Source organism: Globicephala melas, chromosome 6 (assembly GCF_963455315.2).
Source record: "Globicephala melas chromosome 6, mGloMel1.2, whole genome shotgun sequence".
In the NCBI taxonomy this organism is placed as follows: Eukaryota; Metazoa; Chordata; class Mammalia; order Artiodactyla; family Delphinidae; genus Globicephala; species Globicephala melas.
In genome coordinates this window covers 8,568,552-8,575,529 of record NC_083319.1, presented here as the reverse complement: position 1 = coordinate 8,575,529, position 6,978 = coordinate 8,568,552, and the positions used below count along the sequence as shown (strand labels likewise).

The 6,978-nt window shown below is 43.8% G+C and overlaps 1 pseudogene; it reads right to left on the bottom strand.

The window, feature by feature from the left end:
* Positions 1 to 5,597: 5,597 nt before the first annotated feature.
* On the bottom strand, positions 5,598 to 6,291 carry LOC115854371 (transcription and mRNA export factor ENY2 pseudogene; annotated as a pseudogene).
* Between the last annotated feature and the right edge of the window lie 687 nt (positions 6,292 to 6,978).

Here is a 6,978-nt window from a genome sequence, read left to right as displayed (position 1 = left end):
CTCTCTGAGCCTCAGTTTCCTCATTTGGACATGAAGGTAAAAGTGGCACCTCTGTCACAGGGGTGTCTATTGATCCAATAAACCAATGCTTGTAGAATATTGCTGGGCACATAGCACTTGATAACTTGTTATTTGTGGTTCAGACATAGATGAGGCAGCAGGTATAGATGGGAACTGGCACAGAATCATCCAGATTCTTTTCCTCCCATGAGCCCCGACACAATCCTTCTTCTCTGGGCCATTTAAAGCTCTTGTAACACTTTATTCTATTTTCTGGATGCCTCCTTACCTGACAACTGCCTAAGAGCAAAGACACCCCCTGTCAACTTAGCACCTGGCATAAAGGAACTAAGAAGGAAGGAAGGAAGGAAGAGGGAGGGAGGGAGGGAGGGAGGAAGGAAGGGAGAGAGGGAGGGAGGGTGTTCTTATCTGTGGTCTTACAGAAGAGGTGACGTCCCCTGGTGAGATGCCAGTGCTGGGTTGGGGGGGTTGGAAATGAGGATGAGGTTGAAGATTCCCAGTTTTAGGAGTATAAGGTGAGGGGAACAGGAGGCAAATGAGGTACTAGTCTAGGGTGCACTGTATAAGAGGTGGGTGCCAAAACTTCAGTCACCAAGACAAATAATAGTTCAATGCAATATATTTTAAAAATCAAAATTAGGGCCAAAAATTCCATAGTGAGCAAAATATCAAAATTCTAAACAAAACCAGGATTCGTAACAGTGCCTGCTGAGCCACGTTGGAGCCTGGGGCAAAAGGAAAAATACAGATGTCATCGCCCTCGTCCCGGCCCGCAGGGTCCTGGGGTTCTTGCTGGCTACCTGCAGGTGGTGAGGTCAGCCTGGTTTTAGAAAATAGTCTCTGCTAGTCCTTTGCTTTTCGGATCTGTGGAATTAAAGTAGATGCTGACCTGGCGGGATGGGCAATCTACGATCTTGAATAAGTCTCTTCTCCTCTCTGGGCCTCAGTTTTCCTGTCTGTAAAGGGCTAGGAGCTCAAATTTCATTTCTAAGCTCAAGTGTCTCAGCCCTGAGTCCTCATTTGCCCTCATCAGGCCACACCATTTGGAATGTAACTGTTTTCACTTTAGCACCCAATTTCAGCCTCTACATCCTCTGATTGGTTGAACACTCAATTACAAGAAACCTGTGAGTTTCTGAAGGGCAGAAGCTCTACTGTACAAACCATTATAGCGTTCTTAATGTGTATAGCATGGTATAGGCACTCACTCAATGCTTAAATAATGTTTTTTCTGGTTAAAAATTATCCATGTTTTTTCTCCTTTAATGTGTTTATGTAATGAATTAAGTTAACTGTATTCCTAGTGACAAAATCTCTTATTTCTGGGGGTTGGGGGGACACCCAAAAGTGAAAATGGTCTATAGTTTTCCTTTTTTAAAAAAAAAAATATGTTTTAGTGCTAAGGATATGCCAGTAAAATGGATTGGAAGTTTTCTACATTTTCCTATGATAAAACTCAGCTGTGAAACCATCTGGGCCTGGTGCCTTTTTCCACTTCCAATTTTTTATTTAAAATTTCAAATCTACAAAAAAACTTCAGCACTCTTTACCTAGATTCACCAATTGTTAATATTTTATCAAGTTTTCTCCCTCTCTCTCTCTCTCTCTCTCTCTCTCTCTCTCTCTCACACACACACACACACACACACACACACACACACACACACGCTCTACTTGGTAATGTGTCATCTTAACTTAGCTGGAACCAAGTTTCCTAGAATTCTCTCCCCTGAGTGGTTCCAAGTTAGGTTGGCAATAAAGTTAATTCGCTCAAGATTTGGAGGGAGCAGGCATTTTTTTATGCTTTGCACTTTGATGAAAGGTCTCAGGCTCTTCTGTAGCTGGCATGTGGTTGTCACTGACCTGCTAACTTGCCTTGTTGGTTTGGGGGCAGCACCCGGACCCGTAGCCTCCCTGGTTCCTGCTAGGTTGCCTCCTTTTGTTTCTCTGAGTCCCAGGCCAAGTATGTGTACAGCTCTGTGGTAAGGACACCAGTTCTCCTGCAGGTCACCTGCGTCATTGATGTTGGAGAGGGTGGGAGACAGATGTGAGCTTCAGTTTGTTCTTGTTCTCCCCAACTTCACGTCCATCTCTCCTTTCCAACTACTGGCAGGTTTAGAGGGCTTGCACAGTCTGTTCCACCAGCACCCACAATTGCATGAGATCTAGTCCCTATTACCAACCTCTTATTCTATATCATTCACAGTGGCCCCGATTCTCTGGATCAAACACACACACACACACACACACACTTAAAAAATTTTTGTTCAACTATTTGAAAGGTGAAATGCAAACATTAGACATTTCAGTCCTGACTACATTTTTTAAAAAAGTATCTCCTACGATTTAGGACATTTACCTACATAAACAAAATTCCATTATCCTAACCAAGAAAATTCCATTTTCCCACCCAACAGGAACTAGATATAATAATATTATCTAGTACACTTCCTATATTCAGATTTCTGAAACTGTCCAAATAGTGTTCTTTTAACTGGCTTTTTTTAAACTCCAGGATCTAATCAAAGACCCCCCAGTGCATTTGGTTGTCATATCTCTTTTATCTTTTAGCCTAGAACAGTTTTGCCTTTTATTTTTCCCTTCCATGACTTTGATTTTTTGTTAAGAGTCCAGATCAATTTTCTTGCAGAATGTCCCACCATCTCGATTTGTCTGTCTGTTTCTTCATGACTGGATTTAGGTTGAACATTTTGGGCTATAACACTACATAGCTGATGTTGTCTATTTCCCATTGCATCTTCTTAGGAGGCACTAATGTTAGTTTGTCCTCTACTGACCTGGAGTCTTTTGCAATTGTCAATGGAAATAATCAATAATCAATAATAAAGAAAAGAGTTTGAGTTGAGCCAAGCTGAGGACAAATAACCCAGGAGGAGCCTCTCAGTAGCTCTGAGGACTGCTCCATCGAAGCATGGTTTCCAGCACAGTCTCCTGCCTCACCAGAAAAAAAGAACATACATCAAATTGACAGGACATTCCTTCAAGTTTTCAAAAGAGAAAGATTTAGTATGTATACAGTGAGACAGTAGGACCCGGATGTCTGGGAAGGGAACTTTATCTTCAAGGGAATGTTAACATGCATGCCATAGAAAGGGAGTTATTTATCCTTATCTTTGGAAGGGACATTCTTTGCCTTAATTGTTGAAGTAGATGTGCTGTTTGCATTTGACAGGCCATGAGTCAAGCCGTTTTAGTTCACACAAAGTTCAGGGTGAACCATGTATAAGCCAAAATGACTTTCCTATACCTCAATATGTGAAAAATTTCCCCATCATTTCCCATTTTGATCACAAATCTTTTGATAGAAAGCATTAATGATTAAAATATCTGTCCCTTGATTCCAGGTGATTTGCTGCCTGCTCCGGATCCCTCATGTCCCTCAGTGCTAGGCCTCTTTTTTTTTATGTATATAGATTTGCCTAGTTATCTACACTGTGGCGGTTAATGAGATATAGTGAAAAGGCAGAGAGATAGATGCTGATTGGGAGACACAGGTTATACGTATTATCAATTATATCAAATTGTCACATAAGCATTTTACCTGTGCTATTAGCAGTAGACTTAAAGCAAGCAGATACATGTCATGAGTAGCTTGATAGCCAGAAAAAGATTAATAATACATATTATGACAATGACAATTGTCTGGAAAGCAGAGTGAAAAAAACTGCCTAAAAAAAAAAAAACCTGCCTATTTCTGAGGGAAGCCAGCTAAAAATAGTACAAAAACTAAAATTAAGAACTCTGGGCACGGGCTTCCCTGGTGGTGCAGTGGCTGGGAGTCTGCCTGCCAGTGCAGGGGACACGGGTTCAAGCCCTGGTCCGGGAGGATCCCACATGCCGTGGAGCAGCTAGGCCCGTGCACCACAACTACTGAAGCCCGCACGCCTAGAGCCCATGCTCCACAGCAAAAGAAGCCACTGCAATGAGAAGTCCCTGCTTGCCACAACTAGAGAAAACCCACACGCAGCAACAAAGACCCAACGCAGCCAAAAATAAAATAAATTAAAAAAAAAAAAAAAGGAACTCTGGGCACAAATTTAGAGGGCCCTTGAAGGATTTTTGCAAGGTTACAGTTTACTAATTTCAAGCTCTCCTTGAGAGAAGGTATTGATCCAAGTACACCAAGCAGTATTAACAACAGCACAGACACCTCCTTGGGCAGCAAGGAGATAATCTAAAGCAATACATTTGTCAAGTACCACATAAGCAAGAGTCTAGAGATCTTTGTTGGTCCCTAATAGCTCTTGCAGAGGCTCTGGCAACCTTACTGATGGTTTGGGTAAGATTTCTCATCATCACTTCTAGGTCAGTTGTACCAACTCCTAGCCAAGAGCCCCAAACCCTGAGGCAGTGGTTATATTGGCTTCTGAATCCTGCAGGGAGGTCACATCCCTGAGAATGGACACAGCTGTTACCTTCCTATTCAGAGGGATCCTCATCAGGGCAGTCTTCAACTAATGAGAGGGTTTTTTTTTTTTTTCTTCTTTCTTAGCGGTATGCGGGCCTCTCACTGTTGTGGCCTCTCCCGTGGCGGAGCACAGGCTCCGGACGTGCAGGCTCAGCGGCCATGGCTCACGGGCCCAGCCGCTCCGCGCATGTGGGATCTTCCCGGCCCGGGGCACGAACCCGTGTCCCCTGCATCAGCAGGCAGACTCTCAACCACCGCGCCACCAGGGAAACCCAATGAGAGGGTTTTATGGATTGTTTGGTTTTTGTTTTTTGCTGTGATCATCAGGGCTAGAGTTTGAGCCAGTGAGCAATTTCAAGATAGTAATTAGAGTAGTCAAATATCCCAGCAGGCAGGTTCCTCCCATTCTCCAACTGTCTAAACATTCATGTGCCCGGGGCCAGTTATCACACCCACAAACAAATATAAATCCTTTAGAGGCACATAGTACTCCAGGTGTTGAGTCTTTTTTGGAAGGTATGTAACCAAAATTTTCTAACCATGGGTTAGTATCTGGGAGTTTCCAATCAGACAAATTGACCTTACAAGTAGGAAGAGCAGTGAGCCCTCCGTTAATCCAAGCATGTCAAGTTCTAATCCCATTGCCTAAAGGAGAATTATATTTGCTATCAGCCTTATTATAACAGGTTGTCAGTAAGTATAGAGGATGGGAAAGAGAAATAAGTGGCACTGACCTTGCAAATCGTAATGTTTTGTGAAGACATTTTGACTAATATCATGGCCATAAGCATCAGATTGGTTACATGTGGGCCCCCCAGTGTCCTTTGGGATTGTTTCTAGTGGGGTCAGGAAGAAGCAAGGGACAGGAGAGGACTGGGTAAAGATATGAACATGGTAAGTGATCTGAGAGTTCTTTTCTGTGAGTCACAGTGAAGCTAAGCATAGTGGTAAAATTGGTTATGGGCACAACTATGGGGTCATTATATTTTACAAAGGACCCAGTAGGGGAATGGTGACAGATCCAGCATATCCAGCCAGAGGAGGCAAGAGACGGTGACATTTGTACAATAACATTGCCTTTCCAAGGATGACCATGAACTATACACATGCAAGACAACAGAGAAATTAGGAGAAGCTTTTCTTTTTCATTCATGAGATATTTATTAAAATAACACATTTAGGGGAAAAAATCAATACAACTGTATACATCATTACTGAAAACTGTATACCATCATACAAAAAAGGATTTCATTTTGGGAAACTGATTCCTAATTTATGGCAAGTTTTACTTTCAGAAATAAAACCACAAAACAACACAATCTAATTCAATCTTAGAGGCTGGCATGCTGAGCAAGGAATGTTCTTATTCTTTGTAGGAGCTCCTTCTTTACACTGTCAGGTACCAGGGCTCTGCCTTTTGGTGTGATTTCAGCCACCAAGTCATCAACAGTAACGTGTTCTAGTCCTTTTTCTTTAATTACCTCTTTACAGTGTGCCTTCAACTGATCCTTCCAGCCACATTCAATTAATTTAGCTCTCAGTAACTCTTTGAGGAGTTCTCTTTCTCCAGTTTCTCTACCAACTTTTGGTTAATTGCTGCTCTCATCTGCACATCTTTGTTCATCTTGCTAACCACCATCACCGCGGGCAAGGGCCGTCCCTTCCCAGCAACAAAATGACCCTTGCGCAGATGACCGTTACCTACAACATTCTTTGGCTGCCCAGACCTAGACCCCAGGAGAAGCTGTAAGATTAAAGAAAACATGGGGGGCCTTCCCTTGTGGCGCAGTGGTTGAGAGTCCGCCTGCCGATGCAGGGGACGCGGGTTCGTGCCCCGGTCCGGGAAGATCCCACATGCCGCGGAGCGGCTGGGCCCGTGAGCCATGGCCGCTGAGCCTGCGCGTCCGGAGCCTGTGCTCCGCAATGGGAGAGGCCACAACAGTGAGAGGCCCGCCTACAGCAAAAAAAAAAAAAAAAAAAAAAAAAAAAATCTCCAGGTTATAATCCATGATCCTTAAGGTCTTTGACTCCTGAGAACTCACTGTGAAAGAAATTACCTACCAACTTGTCATTTCCTTTAAGTGCCTTAATAAGACCCTGACAACAATGTAATATATCTCCCTTGAGTAAGGTTGGTTCATATAGTCCCTCATGCATTCACATAAGCCATCCTGCTATTATTTCAAAAGGAGACAGCTGATGTTTACCAAGAGGTGAAGATCTAAGGTTGAGAAGCACTCATAGAAGAGCTTTAGGCCAATTGAGTTTTTTTTTTTTTGCCGTAGGCGGGCCTCTTACTGTTGTGGCCTCTCCCGTTGCGGAGCACAGGCCCCAGACACGCAGGCCCAGCGGCCACGGCTCACGGGCCCAACCGCTCTGCGGCATGTGGGATCTTTCCGGACCGGGGCACGAACCCGCGTCCCCTGCATCGGCAGGCGGCCTCTCAGCCACTGCGCCACCAGGGAAGCCCGAGCGTTCCCCCATTTTGACCACTAAAGAGGTAAGCTATCTTTTGTTAGATCTTCCCA